This window comes from Mus caroli, chromosome 1 (assembly GCF_900094665.2).
Source record: "Mus caroli chromosome 1, CAROLI_EIJ_v1.1, whole genome shotgun sequence".
In the NCBI taxonomy this organism is placed as follows: Eukaryota; Metazoa; Chordata; class Mammalia; order Rodentia; family Muridae; genus Mus; species Mus caroli.
This window is the reverse complement of record NC_034570.1, coordinates 160,104,920-160,122,416: the sequence shown is the minus strand read 5'-3', so window position 1 is coordinate 160,122,416 and position 17,497 is coordinate 160,104,920.

Genomic DNA, 17,497 nt, shown 5'->3' with positions numbered 1-17,497 from the left:
TGAATGACCGTGATATGAGTGACTGAAAGGGAAGTCTTCTCTAATCTTTCCTAATGTGATGTTGATGGCTGCATCTTTTGGACACCAGCTATGACCACAGCTGTTCATTCAGGTTAGATGTTCTAAGAAGCTCAACTATTCCATGATGTATTACCATCCTCATTTCCCCTTTTACAGACAAGGAAACCAAGGTTTTTTTTTGTTTGTTTGTTTGTTTTTTTTTTTAAGAGAGTGTAAGTAACAATCTGAAAGAGGAACTTAGAGAGTAACCCCTTCTCTTAAACAATGCTGCTTCTAGCTACCCTCTCTATGCCTCAGTAGCTATAGCACAGGTCTCCCAAGATCCCCACTCCCCGGCATATGCCCATGAAACCAACTGGCTAGAAGGACCAGCAGTGGTGTTATTCGTTGTCTTGTGCCAGGTGTTTGCCTGCCTTGTACACGTGAGCTCTCCAGCAGATGTTAGTTCCTTAGCCTGGGCCAAGAAGTTCTTGGCATGAGATGTCTCCAACTAATCTTGAGATTTAAACAGGTTGTTCTGGGTACAATGGATGGAGAGTTTCTTTGATACAACAGTCATTTGGTAAAAGCTTTAGAAAAGGTGCTAATTGTGTACAATTGACCTGCAGAGGTTTCCCTTTCAAAATTTCTCCTTTTTCACTAAAAAAATAAATTCACTGTTGCTTAGAGCCAAATGTCACTGTGTAATAGCAGAGGCTTTAAAATAGATCAAAGAGCATGCCAAACTTTTCCACTCTCCTATTTGTAGGGGATGTGAACGGAAACCCTGCGGAGCAGGACGAAAGTAGCTCAAGGGCAAGATGCCGCTTTGAAGTGAAGCTTCATTCTTTTTTTTTTCTTTTAAACTTCCATTCCCATCCAGATGTCTACATTTTAAAACTAAAATGATCGATGTAAAGACCATGATAATTTCTTGTACTACCCCGAACACCTCCTCTCTCATCCAAAGACGACAGACTCTGTGTGAGCATCAGACATAACAATTTTTCAGCACATCTCTGTGTGGTCATGGGAACAGACTTTCCTATGCTTTCCTGTGTAATCAAAGCCAGATGGTCACCACCCACACAAATGTCATGCACAAGGACACTGTATAGTACAGAGATTGGGTTTAGAGCCCAAACACACTCTCTGGGCTCTTATAACATCCCAGTATTTGTATTGGTAGTGGTTAAGGGCAGGTATTAGCATTTAAAGAACTAAGGTTCAAGTCTTCAGTGTGATGATAAAAGCATAGCTCCTTGAGTCAGTTGTTGGAGAGCGATACTCTGCGACTCAGAAAGTTTAAACTCACAAACTCGTGTTGTAGTACTCAGAGCGGTGCTTCTGGTATTGAAATGCTCAGTAAAGAATTGCTGTCTTTAGTTTTTAGAGACCACAAGATTTACTGTTAGTGTAAACATTTAAAACATTGTCTCTGCAACTCCTTCCATGGATATTTTATTCTGTAGTCTAGGGAGGAATGAAGTATCCACGAGTTGGTCTTCCTTCTTGATTTTCTTGTGTTTTGGAAGTTGTATTTTGGGTATTCTAGGTTTCTGGGCTAATATCCGCTTATCAGTGAGTGCATATCAAGTGACTTGTGATTGGGTTACCTCACTCAGGATGATATCCTTCAGATACATCTATTTGCCCAAGAAGTTCATAAATTCATTGGAGTTGCAGAGACAAAGTTTGGAGCTAAGACAAAAAGATGGACCATCCAGAGATTGCCCCACCGGGGGTCCATCCCATAATCAGCCACCAAATGCAGACACAATTGCATACGCCAGCAAGATTTTGCTGAAAGGACCCTGATATAGCTGTCTCCTGTGAGGCTTTGCAAGTGCCTGGCAAATACAGAAGTGGATGCTCACAGTCATCTATAGGATGGAACACAGGGCCCCCAAAGGAGGAGCTAAAGAAAGTACCCAAGAGCTGAAGGGGTCTGCAACCCTCTAGGTGGAACAACAATATGAACTAATCAGTACGCCAAGAACTCATGTTCTAGTTGCATATGTCGCAGAAGATGGTCTAGTCAGCCATCATTGGGAAGAGAGGCCCCTTGGTCTAGCAAACATTATATGCCCCAGTACAGGGGAAAGCCAGGGCCAAGAAGTGGGAGTGAGTGGGTAGGGGAGCAGGGCGGGGGAGGGTATAGGGGACTTTTGGGATAGCATTTGAAATGTAAATGAAGAAAATATCTAATAAAAAATTTAAAACATATAGTTAAGAATGTTACAAATACCTATTGTTTCTTGTAACGACGATAGATTTGAGGTGTTTTCTCAACAGTTTGGTGTGTTGAGGGTTTAGTCTGGGGTACCAGGTATGATACTACTTTAGCACCATAGCAGGTTTTAGAAACTGCCGGAGGTAGAATATAATTGAGGAAATAAGGCCAATGGGAGAGATGTGTGGGTGTCTTCTCCTGGGGCCTGTCTCACTCTCTCCCTCTGCCAGCCACGAGGTAAGCAGCCTTTCTCACCCAGTGTTCCTACAGCCTTAATTCTCTGCCCCAAGAACATGGAGCCAAAAGGAACACTGACGGAACCATATGAAAACAGTGGGCTGGAATAAATATTTCTACCTTTACACTGTGCACCCAGGCATTTCAGTTATAGCTACGCTGAAGTAACTAACAGAATTCTTCATGGAAGGCAGTGTTTAAGAGTAGAAAATATTTGAGTGTCGTCTACTAGTTCTGCACTCCAGCACTGAGCTATTTACTAGTTCTGAAAGATGACTTGATTTTCAATTTTTTAGAGAAGTACAGATGCATGCTCTCAACCCTTCCGAGTATTTTAAAATATCCAGAAAAGTCATTAAAATACACATGGAAAAGCTTTTAAAGGTAATTAAGTAAACTTAATTTTTTATTTCTCAGAGAAGCATTCACCAGCTATCCTATACGCAGTTATGAATGTTTAGTGGTTTAAAAGCAGCATAAATTACAGAAAAATATTAATTTATGACATCTAATAGAAGAAGAAAACAGTAGATGCAAAATGCATAATGAATTTCAATCAAAAGTCTATTTGTAATAACTGAACAATGTAAAATAGTGATGCCCTTTAGAGTAATTGCTGTGCTAGGCTTCCTGGGAGGAAAGAGAACTTCAGCTTTTCAATCCCCGTAAGTTTTCAAAGCTGTTTTCTGTTACAGAGTAGAACAGACTATGGTAGCATATCTTCTGAAGGAACCTAGGGACTATGACAGTACGTATCTTTCCTCTTTTGGATACGTATGCACATGCTCATGTGTGCGAAGGTGCTGCATGGGGAGGCACAGAGCGGGGTCTGCTTGTGTATGCACGTGGAATCCAGTTATCAGATTCAGGTGTCATTTCTCAAGAGACACCCATATTATATTTTGAGTCAGGGTCTCTCATCAGCATAGCCCTTCCCCACTAGGCTAAGCCAGCTCAGCAGCAAACATTCGGGGTTTGCTGGACTCTACCCTCTCAGTGAGGGGATAATGTCAAGCTTGCTTCTAAAGCCTGACTTTTCTTAATGTTGTATCTATGAATCGAACTCATACCCTCATGGTTACCAGGCAAGGTCTCCACTGATTGAGCAATCTCCCTACTTCCCTTTCCTCTCTCTTTGATGGGAATTCAGCCATTGGATTTCTTCTTATTTCTTACATATCAGATCTATTTGTTTCTTTTCTAAGGCCTTTAACCTTTGCCAACTCCACAGCTATAAAAGTCATCACTCCAGAATAGTCTTTTTCTGAGAAATTCATTTTGGAGCCTCCTAGAAATAGAGAAACAAAGACTTTATAATAAAAGATTATGACCTCTACGGCTGTAGACACATATGTCTCGATTCGATGAACACTGCTTGGGGAAGAACGGAAGAAAGACGCATCTGCTTGATTGACTCTCTCTCATTGTAGTGTGGTCAGAAGAGCTGCACAGTTATGTGCTGACCCAATTTTTAAAGATATCATTAACAGCTACAGCTAGCACCGGGCCATAAGGAGATGAATTAGACCAGTCAGCACAGGGCCATCAGGGAGATGAATCAGACTCAGGAGGTTATGCCAGGCTTCCTGCCAGAGATTCACATCCAGCAGCTTTCCCCGTAGCATGCAAATCTGATTTAATAGGTAGCAGCTCAAAATAATTTCTATGACTCTTTCATGGTCACACACTAGACACCTATTCAGGGAATTGTCATAAGCATTAATATTCAGGGAATTTTTCATAAATATTCAGTGCATGGCCAAAAGATCCGTAGAGGGTATTCACGGAGCTCTCTGAAGAGTAGTGCGTCTCCTTTTTGCAAGCAGCTTCCCCACGAGAGACACACTAGAGGCAAGGGTCCATATGGATGAAGAGAGATGGGACAAACATCCTGAGCCAATGCACTCACTCTTCAGGATTTGCAGGGGTATAATCCAGGCCAGATGGCTGGCTGTCCTTCCTGGTGCATCTAATTAGATGTGGATTTATACTTACTTCACTCATGATACTTGATCTCCAATATTTTTAGAGGTTACAGAGCAGACAACCTTGGAGACCCATTGGATTCTTATGTGTATTCCTAAAAGTCAGGGAACAGAGAAATACAAAGCTGTAGGAACTGTTTGGATGCTGAGGTTAAACGGAGTTTAATATATCTGAAGACTAAAAACATTTTATCAAGGATGCTGGCATTTGAGTCTTTGCTCTAATTAGTGTGGAAAGTCGATTATGGTATCAACAATTTCTAATTACACATTAACTTTTAAATGTTAATGATACCACTTATGCTACTGAGGGGAGCGCTGTATTATGTCATGATTTAAACTCCCAAAGGTTAATTATCTTACCCTCTGATATTTTAAATGTATACTTAGATACTTTTTATATAGACACCATTACAGTACACATACAATTTTTATTTTCTCTTTAATTGAAAAGTAACTATTTTTTTAGTATATTGAATATGTCTTAAAGAAATGCACCATGCAACAGTTAAGTCTAGTTAATTAGCAAATATATTACATTGCATAACTATAATTTTTGATACAGAATAATTACAAATTCATTCTCTTATTTACATTTCCAGTGGTGTGGGACATCATGAGCAACTATAGACAATGTGCTGTATAGTACACTTCCTGACATTTACTCCTTCTAGCTAGTGTAATTACATATCTACTAGGATTTGAGTAAGAAATGTTCCCTAGGGGTTCATGTATTTGAACACTTGGTCCCCAGTTGGTGATGTCTGAGCTTATGGAATCTTTAGGAGACAGAACCTTTTTGGAGGAAGCCATTACTCAGACAGGGTTTGAGATTTCATACCCTTGCTGTTCCTACTTGCTGTTCTCCCTCTCTGTTTCCTGTGTCTAGATGAAATATGGTGACCTTGCTTCTTGATTGCCAGGCTGGCTTCATGTTTCCACTGTGATGCGATGCCTTCCATACAATGCTGGACTCTGGCCCTCGGAAGTATAAGGCAAAATAAACTCTTTCTTGAGATTCTAAGTCCCCTTTTTTATGGTCAGGAAATCATATCACAGCAACAGAAAAGTAAGTAATACAGAAATTGGTACCAGAGAAGAGAGATTAACCTGGCCATGTTTCTTGGAGGAATGGGGGAGGGTTTGGACCATTGGGCTAGAAAAGACATTGTATGCTTCAGGTGGAGATTAATGGGCTGTTCTGGTAGAAGCCTACAAAACAGAAGTACCAAGAGTAATATAGACAGTGAGTGCTCACTCATGAGATTTCAGAGGGAACAAGGATTCTATTTGCAACTAGACTAATGGCCATTCATGTAAAAATTTGGCAAGGAGTCTGTCTGTATTCTGTTGTTGTCCTGAGAATTTGCATGTGACTCTATTAAAAAATAATGTACTGACTTGTTTGGAAGGGGAAATGTCAAGAAAAATGTAGCGTTGAGTCAGTGACATGATTATTACTGATTACAATTGTGCAGGTCTAGAATGAAAGTGGGTAACAAATGGAGCAGAAACAGGCAAAAAATGCACAGACTGGAGAGAAAAAGATCAATAGGAAGCCTAAGGTTACATCCAACTCATGTAGTGAAAAAATAGTCTGTAACTGTTCAAGGGATTAGTACCATTACAAAGCTCTCTGTTTTGCACTGGAACAACAGGAAAGGTGTGTTTAGGTTAAAAACCCTACCCAGCCATGCTCCAAACTGTGAAAGGAGAGAGCCCAAGGAATTTTACCTCTTACAAGCAAGGTTTTCACCAGTTCTTGCTGCTATAACTGTGCTCCTGGGGTCAGAGTCAGGCTCCATCCCAAGATGGTAGCAGAACTTGCCAGTGTCCTGAACAATTTGCTGGTTTTGGAGATATTGAAAGATGAAAGATTGAGGTAGTCATGGATTCTTTTGCAGTTCAGGGAGCTGCTGTGGTCAGATAATCTGTGGTGAGGTCTAAGAGGATACGTTGGTCCTTCTTAGAAGGGGGAAACAAAATACCCATGGGAGGAGTTACAGAGATAAAGTCTGGAGCAGAGACTGAAGGAAAGGCCATCCAGAGACTGCCCCACCTGGGGATTCATCCCATATACAGTCACCAAACCCAGACACTACTGTGGATGCCAACAAGTGCTTGCTGACAGGAGCCTAACATAGCTGTCTCCTGAGGGGCTCTACCCGTGCCTGAGAAATACAGAGGTGGATGCTCTCAGCCAACCATTGGACTGAGCACAGGGTCCCCAATGGAGGAACTAGAGAAAGGAACTGAAGGGGTTTGCAGCCCCGTAGGAGGAACAACAATATGAACCAACCATTACCCCCAGAGCTCCCAGGGACTAAATCACCAACCAGAGTACACATGGAGGGACCCATGGCTCCAGCCACATATGTAGCAGAGGATGACCTTGCTAGTCATCAGTGGGAGAAGAGGCCCTTGGTCCTGTGAAGGCTTGATGCCCCAGTGTAGAGGAATGCCAGGGCCAGGGAGCAGGAGTGGGTGGGTTGGTGAGCAGGGGGAGAGGGAAGGGATAGGGTTTTTGTTTTTGTTTTTGTTTTTTTTTTTTTGAGGGAAAACCAGGAAAGGGGATAACATTTAAAATGTAAATAAAGAAAATGTCTAATAAAAAAGAAAAGGGGGGAAAAAAGGAGGAGGAGGCTCTAAGAGACCACTGTGTGAATTTACAAAGTTGAAACTTGGCTTTCAGTAGAGATTCTGAGATGTTAAAGATACCAGAGGCATGAGAGATATACCAAGGAAGATTACATACAGGGAATATATATAGAGAGATATGTTGCAGGCAGCAAGCTGGACTGGCAGAGCCATCTAATGCCTTCAGAACTGAAGCCTCAGATATTGGTGTAGAGCAACAGCTGTTTCTCCCCTGTGCCTTGGTCTTGCTTTAGTTCATTCTTTCCTAACTATAATCATGGCATGTCCATTGGAATGGAAACATGAAGTTCATGCCATTGAATGCTGGGAGTATATGATTTGTTTTATTACACAGGTAATGCAGTTATGAGATTGCGCAAGTCTGAGAAAAAACTGTGGACTTTTATACTTTCGAATAGTCTGGGCACTGTTGAGGACTGTGGGGACATTTGAAGTGGCACTAAATGCATTTTGCATTATGCAATGGTCATAAACCCTTGCTCAGGGATGGAATGTGTAGTTTGAATGTGAATGCTCACCATGGGATCGTGAATTTGAATAATTTGTCCCATTTGGAGGTGCTAATTTGGAAGATCCTGGGACCTCTAGGAGGTGGAATGTTGTGAGAGCAAGTGCATCGTTGGCTTTAGGCTTTGAGTTTCTAGCAGACCCATACAAGCTATTCTCCTTGGCTTCCTGAATGAGAAGAGATCACTCTGTTTCCTGCCTGCCAGTCTAGCCTCATGCTCAACCATGCTTTCTCTGCCATGCTGGACTGCATCTTTTCTAGAATTATGAGCCAGAACAAGGCCCTTTCTCCTCCAAGTTGTTTCTTTTTTCTTTTTTTCTTTTTGGTTTTTTGAGACAGGGATTCTCTGTACAGCCCTGACTGTCCTGGAACTCACTTTGTAAACCAGGCTGGCCTCGAACTCAGAAATCTCCCTGCCTCTGCCTCCCGAGTGCTGGGATTAAAGGCATGTGCCACCACGCCCGGCCCAAGTTGTTTCTTAACAGAGTATTCAGTCATACTAAGAGATGAGGAGCGAATACACTATCCTTTGACCAAATCTCTCTAGCTTCATGTCCTAAATACTCCAACTTCTGTTAACCACTGGTCTAATTTCTGGCTTTATGAGTTTTTTTTTGTTTGTTTTGTTTTGTTTTTTTTAGGATTCCTTCACTCTGGAGAGAGATCACACACTACTGATCTTTCGTTGTCTGACTTATTTCATTTAATGTAATGGCCTCCAAGTTCAGTTGTATGGCATGGCTAAAGAATAGCAAAATTATCAGGTCTTGTTTACGACTGAGCAGAATCCATCATGCATATATACCACATTTCCTTTATCTGCCCCTCTCTTCAGTACTTGGATTACTCGAGAGGCACTGTGATAAACTCACGGTGCTGGGATACATTTCTTCAACATACTAATTTCAATTCCTTGGGATACACGCCTAGCGGGATTTCTAAGTGGTGTGATAGTCTTTCTGTCTGTCTACCCAATGTCCTATACCAATATACTTAATCTCTCATTTTATTCACTCTTCCACTAAAATGTTGCATTACTAGAGAGCCCGTCCCTGACCATCCTTATGAGATTCCTAAATAGCTAAAATAGCCAGAAAAACAATTACTCAAATAGTATTTGTTGAATTAAATGATGGTTTATTTCTCACTTGGCCCACTTAAGTTGTCCTGCGATAACTCTGAGCTGTGATTCGTAAAATCATGAACTAGAGTTTAATGGGTGTTGAAAACCAATGAGGATGTGAAAGATAAAGGAATATGGTCTCACCAAGGATTTTTTTTTCGAGGCAGGGTTTCTCTGTACAGCCCTGGCTGTGTTGAAACTCACCCTTTAAACCAGGCTGGCCTCAATGTTTTTAAAAATTATGTTGAGGCCAGTCCAGAGCATGGCTCAGTGGCTAAGAGCACTGACTACTCCAAGTTTAGTTCTCAGCACCCATGATGGACAGGTCACTACCTGTAACTCTAGATCATGCATCCAACTCCTTCTTTTGACTCTTGCAGGTATGCACACACACACACACACACACACACACACACACACACACACACCTATCTGGAGGTTACCAGAATCTAGTGGATGACAATTGTAAACAGTAACTATAGGTCTAGCTTCCATAATATGAAAAATTCTGAACAAGAAATTGCCCAACATCTGAACCTGACACCACAAATGAGAAATGAAGACTTGACCTCATGTGGAAGTTCCCAGTTAAAATGTAGAAGCATTAAAGATTTGTATAAAATTATCTTTCTGGCTATGTACAGAAGATTATATGTTTCATGTTTACCCTGGGTGCCATTTCTAAGATATCTAATTACATATAAAAATTACTCCAAACTGGAAAATGAAATTCTAAATCCTAATATGTCCTCTTATGTATTTGAAAACATACCAAAGATAAAGACTGAAGTCGAAAACACCACTGCTTTCAGACATTGCACGTGAGGACATTCAAGCGACTGTAAAGAGCAATTCTACACATCACATAAACTCCATGAAACTCAGTGCTCAGCTTAGAATGTGAAAACCAGGGGGGAAACATAACCAGACTTGTGTTCTTTAAAATATACAGCAATCTGAACATGTGACTTAGGGCAGAGGGGAAGGGGGGCCGTGTGGCTCAGTCCTCAAGTCCACGTGTTGCATGACCATATGGAGTTCAACATACAGAGAGTACCTATCTTTGCATTAAAATATTAGATGTGTTGAACACACATGTATCACAGGCTTAAATAATCCTATTACACTTGGTTTTAGCCAAAAGGCTGAGAAGTAATATTTGATTTCTAATATGTCATGAGGCACTAAAACTGAAAATGACTTGTGCAGCTCCTTCGATCATTGATAAACTGTAATTCTGAGAGTTGAGGTGATTGTCATTGACCTAAGCAGTTTTCTCTTCTGCGATGTATCTTCCCCCACCCCTTCCTTCAGGAGGAAGCTTCCCTAGGGTGTACACACTGTGATTTACACAGGCACTTTCCCAACACTTCTGGCGCTCTGCAGCTCATGGAAGAGTTGGATTCTATTTCTCAGTAGCTGCTGCTGGCCTTGGTCCTGCAACTGAAGGCGTCAGCAAGTCAAGTAGGAGGAGATATGAGGTTACATAGACATATTTGTGGCAAAGAAAGTAAATTTATATATGTTGGGTCAGATAACAAATTAACATCCTAACAGGAATGGAAATCTGTTGCCATTATGAGTGGGTAGTCATCTAAGCTTAAAGGAAACTGGTGTTTTCTAAGTAAAAGATGCAGCTGTGTCCCTTTCAGCACAGGAATCTCTGAGTTAGCAGGACTTGCCTTGGCTGCTCTGCTTCTTTCTGAGGTCTTGTGTTCTTTGGGATGTTAAACGTGCTAGACTGCCTATGTCTATCACATGCTTAGTCGTGGTGTTGTTTCTTGGATTTGAGTGGATGACTGCAGCTGGCTGTAAAATCTCACTTGCTCTCTCCTGTGAGATAGGTGACAGAGATGCCCGTAGCAATGGTAATGTACAATCCAAACTGTCCTACATCAGACCAACTCAATCTCAATCGATTGAGCCCTGAGTCATTCTAAGCACCCCAGTAAAATTGTGGGCTATAGCTAACATTTACCCATTAAGTTCTGTATACAGACGTCACTTGGTTTGCAAAGTTCCTGGATAAGTGAGAGGAGGTAATATACAGATGAGTAGTTGCAGAGTGTTGCCCTAAAGTGTTAGAGCAGAAATGCCCCCCAGCAGATGAAGGGATCTTGTGGGCATGTCTGGCAGTCAGGGTGTCAAGAAGATGAAATGGTTAGAAGTGAGTGGAAACTGAAGAACTGGATGAATGGCTTTGCACAAACAAGAATAAAAAATAAAAGTAGGAAGCAGCAGGATTTGTTTAGCACCATCAATGCAGTGCTTACAGGACTATAGGAAGGCATGGATTCAGAGAGATGGTGATGTGGTTAAGGACATTGGCTTATTTTCAATTACTGGCATCCACATAAAGGCTCACAACTATCTCTATGTCCAGTTCCAGGGGATCCCATAGCCTCTTCTGGCCCTCACAAGCATCAGATATTCCCATGGTATACACAGACCTACAGGCAAAAATGTCCATATGCATAACATAAGATAATAAAGAATTTAAAAGGAGTATAGGACACATCATTGTGAATGTTCAGGAGGCAATTATGAGTGCTTACTACATAGGTAACCATTGGGAGGAAGTGACATAATAGGGAGATGGATGATATAAGGTGACAGTAAGCAGCTGAGCTAGTGTGGGGGAGAGATAGAAAACTAGGGACGGATGACTAAAGAAAAGTCTGATTTCTCAAGAGCAGTGAAGCCAAGATTCTATCTCAGGAGATCCATACAGTGATGTCTTCCTGCCTCTGCTCCACCCAACACTCCGCTTTCATCTTTCCATCCACCCTTGCTCCCACTGTGTCTCTGACTGTCTTCTCTGTAAGCTGCATATCTTTGTCTGGATGCTGACCATCCACTTGGATGGACTGCTTTCCTGGCTAACATGTGACGTCTGTGCCTGCCCCACTCTATGGGGTTATCTATTTGTTCCCTCTACATTTAGCCTGAGACACTGTAGAAATGGCCTAAGTTAGAATTCTATGGGCTGTGCTGTAAGTTTGGAAGGAACAGTATGAACGCATGCATGTGGATGTGGCGTTTGCATATGCTAATTTACATATGCTAATTTTTCTAAAATAGCATAGAAGAGACTTTGTCTATGTTAGATTTTTAAGTCGTAATTACTCTCTCTTTTAAAAATCAAAATGTTCAGATTTTGTCTCTTATTTTTGTGCTATAAACACAGGCCATTATTTATATGAAGACCTGAACAAAACCTTTTTTTTTTTTTTTTTTAGGAAAAGCATCATTTATTTTCAACTCTTTCCAACCACATCACTTTGGACTTTCTTCTCAGATGTTTGCTAGCAACACCAACAACATCTAAAACAAGCCACCATATTTACTACCACAGATCCTGCTTTCCTGTCTACCTATGAGCTCTTTATTACAACCTCATCATTCGAGTTACAAGGTGATTTGGTCAGAGTGTCTTTTTTTTTTTTAATTTCTAAAAGCTTTTATTTATGGGCACATATGGGTGTGTATGACACATATGAGAAGATGCCCACAGAGGCCAGATGAGTGAATAATATCTCTTGGAACCAGAGTCACAAGTGATTGTGAGCTACCTAGTGTGAGTGGTAGAAACTGAACTGGTGTCCTTAGGGAGAACAGTGAGCTATCTTAACTGTGAGTCATCTCTCCAGCCCCCTCAAATGTCTCATTTTCCATGAATTATTATATTGTTTTTACTTTGTTAAGGTCTTTTGCTGTCAGCAAACATTCATGTCACCCAACAGGTACTTTCTGAGTAATATTTGCACGTGTGATATGCTCTTATGTGGATGCACATAAGCCTTACCATTGTGAAAGGGAGCAGCGTTGAGGAGTGGGCAAGGGACCACATGACTTCAGAATCTATATATCTAGCTTTTGGGAGCAGAGCCATAGTTCATTTTCCGAGTTCCCCCAACTCCCTTAACACTGCTCTTAGTGGATTTGTCAGTAGACGATCGTGTGACTCACATCAGCATCATTGTGGATTTCCTCCATTGGCGTGGAAAAGGAATACTAATCATGAAGGAAAGAGTATGCAAACTAACATTTATTGATTGATCATTATCCTTTAGGCTTTGCACAAATACTTTATGTAAATTATTTAGCTCATATTTCTTCTCAACTGGGATGACATTATGACCATGAACGTTTTAGTTGCTTTGCAAACTCTATGCATTCAGGGTGTGCGGACTCGAGAGTGAACAGGTAAAAATAAACAAGAAGATGTGTTGAGCAATATTGAAAAGAATGAAGGCTTGGAGCTTTCGATAGGAATGAAATTAGGAATTTCAGGAAGTGCTGTGGTCTGCATGTGTGTGTTCACTTCTCTCTCATCTCAATTCATATGTTGAAATCTTGCTCCTCAGGTGGTAATAACAGGAGGTGGGCACCATAAGAGTCAATTAGATCAGGTGAGGGGAGCCCTCAGAATAGAATAAATACCCTTTAGTAGATGCCATCATTCCCCACATTTGAGTTTACATAATAAAGCTAATTTCTATAAGAAGGTTCCTCACGAGGTCCATGAATATGCTGGCACTTTGAACTTGGCCTTCCCAGACTCCTGGACTATGAGATATAAATTTCTACTGTTTATAAAATTACTGGATGTAGTTTAGTTTGTTACAGAGGCCTAAGTGGACTGAAACAATGACTTGCAATAAATATTATGTAATACTTATTGGTCAGAGATAATTCATGTCACCTGAAGATTCTACCCAGAATGTAGACTTAACAGGCTATCTATCTATAGCCAATTTTGTTGGTCTAATAAGTATCAATATTTATCTACATAAACTCTATCATTTACTTTGATATTATCTACATATGACTTGTCTACATTTCTATCCATCTATATAAAGGAGCTATTTTAAGGAATGGGCTTACATAATTGACCTACTGGCAAATCTTAAATCATCAAAGCAGTATCCTGCTGGGTGGATACTCTCACAAGAGACATTTCAGTGTACTGACATAATTCAGCTTTGAGTCAACTTAAGTTTTTTCCTCCAGTCCTTTCAACTGATAGAATGAGGTCCACCCAGACTATCAGGAAAATCCTTTAACTTATACTCTGACAATGTGTACGACCACCCAGCAACTTTATAGCAATGCCTACATTAGAGCTTATTGAAATCTCTGGCTAATATAGCCAGTCAAACTAACATAGAAATGAGCCCTCCCAGGTACTTTATAGCAATAGAGTTGCCCTTACTCGTCAGACCTAGTGGAAGAGAGAAGAGGACAATTATAGGACAGTTGCATGAACATTCTAACTGATGCATTACAGAGATATGATCATATAAGGAAGGGCATATAAGATATGAGCATATAAATGGGAAGCCCTTAAAGCGAAAATCAGGACCAGACAAAGCATGTGCTATTTTTTTTAAAGGTTTATTTTTGATTATGGAGATGTGTGTCTGTTTGTTTGCATATAGTTATGTGCACATGTGTATGAGTTATTTCAAGGTAGATCTCTAGGAACTGAAGTTAAGGCAGTTATAAGGTCCCTGACATGGGTGTGGGGAGCTAAACTCTGGTCCTACAAAAGAGGACTTAATGGTTGAGCCATTTCTCCAGCTCCAGCAGAGATTTCATTGTGCTGGAATTTTTCTATTAATGGTTCATTAGCTTCTTACAATACTGAGTTGGTGGTGTGAGTCCCATTATAAAAGCATGGGATTAAAAAAAAAAGCACTCATCAACTTTCTAGAACTCTAGTCACTCAAGATCCATTGCTTTCTATTTGAGAATGATTTTGAGGCAAGATCCATATTTTTTCTAGTGGGATAGCCATCATTAAATTCCCCATGCTGGCTAAACCAGTGCCCACAACTGGTGGAACTCCTTGCATGTTAACGGAATAGAAACAAAAGGAGTTGATTGGGTCAAAATTAGCTAAAAGGGAATGCCTAGGTCTGGACTCTTTGGCATCTCTCTTTTGGTCTTGCTGACGAAGTGGCCGCTGCTGCTCAAGTTCATCTCCCCCCTTAGCCACCACTTATTTTTGTGAATTAGCTTCCCTGAGGTCACCCAGGGAGAAGGATGACATTACAGTGAAATGTTTTCCCTTGACTTTTATTATCCAAATGTCCAACTTATAGCCAGAGATGAGAAGGCATGGAAATAAAATGCAGCCAAACAAAATACCAAGAAAGCAGAAATGAAAAAAATACATGTTTTCCAGCTGTCATTACTGCTTCCTGGGTAGGGCAGGAGCAGAGGGAAATTATGATAGGAACGAGATGAGCCACAATTTATTTTCCAAAGGATATTGATTTCAGATGTTCCTGTTCCCAGTTCTCTGACAATTGGTGTTTCTGAGTGTCCCAATTGGCCACCTTTGTCACCTACACCCCTTCCCCCTCCAAGCTTGAATTAACCGGCCTCAATGAACACCTCCATCAAACTCAACACTGGCCTCATGGTGACAAAGGACATATTTAGCTCCCATTGTAACCTTTTCATCTGATTCAAGTGGGCGCTCCACAGCCTGGGAGGACAAAAGTAATTGTGTTAGATTTTTCAGCACAGATTGTTACCAACATGGGGGAACATTGCCAGTTTATAGGATATGAAGTGATCTGGAACGAGCCCCTGGAATTGCTTAATTGGCTGCTCTTCTTTGAAATCTCCCAGTACTGGGAATCTCTGCTGTTTTTGCAACTTAAATACTCCTTTATAGAGGTCACGATTGTCGAAGGATGGCCCGAACTTACACTTCCTGAGGGGTTGGTCTCTTGACCCTAAGTCACATGCTGACTCTTCTGGGTTCTGACTACCCTTTTTCTGGGAAAAACACCTCGTGCTGTATAATTTGGAGGCATTTACGCTCTTCTGGCACATGGGTTTTGACTTCTGGTACCATTTGTAGCTCAGTGCAAAATTCTGTGGTGAGATGATGCGCAGAATCTACCTCAAGGTAACATCAAGTTGAAGGGAGACCATGCTGCATCTTTGTGACTGGCAGTGGCTGTGTGACCTGAATGAATTTAGATCATCAGGTTTTAACCCATGGGTCGTGACCCCTTTGGGAGTTGCATATCAGATATTCCTGTTCATCAGATATGTACATTGTGATTCATAACAGTAGGCAAATTTACAGTTATGAAGGAGCAATGAAAGAATTTTATTACTGGGAGTTGCCATGGGATGAACTGTAGGTTCATAGCATTAGGAAGGTTGAGAACCACTGGGATAAGTCTTGAAGGTAAAGTAGTGAATGACCGAAATGAAAAGAATCTTTGTCTCTCGGAATTTATGGTCTAGGGAGGAGAGATGGGCAACAAATGTAATTGCAACACATTAGACAGACGTAGGCTAGAGGACAACAAACCCAATGGAGTGGAGGAAGAAGTAAGTCAGGACTAAAGGATTAGGGTCTTGGGGATGGGGAAATTGGGACCAGGGCAGGTGAGGTGGCCAGATTACTGCCTTTTAAAATGAAGCATCTATAGCACAGAGAATGTTTCCCCAGCAGGGAACCAACCAACTGCATCATGGTAATGTCTATCCTTTGAAGGCACAGCAAGGTGGATGAATCAGAGTACATGGAGGAGAGAAAAGAAAATGGAAAAGATGCTGACAGACAATATGAGGCAGCCATGGAGAGCCTCTCATAGACCAGTACATTGGATGTGATGTTCTTCTGATTGAGATGGAGAGCCACTTGGATGCTTTGAGCAAAGAGGCGAGAGGCTACAGTTTATTATTTATTATTGTCCTCTGCTCTGTTGGGAATGCATTTAGGAGAAGGAAGAAGAAAGTCAGGGAGATCATATAAAAGATGGTTACATTTGTTAGTTTCATTAAGTCTGAAACAAAGGACCACCAACATAGTGATTAAAAACAGCAGAGATCTGTAGCTGACTTTGGATACTTTGTGGATTCTTCTTTCTCCCACTCTTCTCCATCCCTTCTCTTCCATCCTCTCAACTCCCTAAAACTAGATAAAAGAGGGAAAAAAAGGATAGAGATGAAAGGAAAGAGATCCCTGAATAAAGTTAGAGGTTAGACTACTTCTTACTGATTAGGAGTGTGTAGTTTCTTGGGGGCAAGTTTGATCGTCACTGTCAGGATATCTAATTTCTTCTTGTTGTTTCTTCTTTGTTCATGACTACACATTGATGGCCAACAACAACCAATGATGACTCTTGTGGCCCTAGCATTTATATACTCTCTGAAAAGTTCCCAGAATTCCACATCTCACATAATTGTAGAAAGCATCTGCAGGTGACAAAAGTCACACCCCAGCTAGAGCAGGAGGCAAATCATAGTCAGCTGCTGTAGCCAATCTGCAGCCACTCCATATCCCATACCTGGGATTAAATGAAAACATATTCTTATAACATTTCTATGGTTTGTTTTAAAGAAACCAAGATTCCAAAATTATCAGTAGAGAGATTTATTATATACAAGTTCTGCAAATAATAAGTTTAAATGAAACTGCTGGTCACACCTTGGTCTCTCGAAGCTACTGGTCAAGCTGTCTTATTTTCTCCATGTGTTTAAGTACCTGCCAAATGGCTACCCCTGGCGTGGATGGTTCTTCCTGTTTCATTTCCTATGTTCCCATCAGAATCCCCTTCCAAAAATACAAAGTTGACCCTGTACTGGCTAGTTTTGTGTCAACTTGACACAGCTGGAGTTACCACAGAGAAAGGAGCTTCAGTTGAGGAAATGCCTCCATGAGATCCAACTGTAAGGCATTTTCTCAATTAGTGATCAAGGGGGAAAGGCCCCTTGTGGGT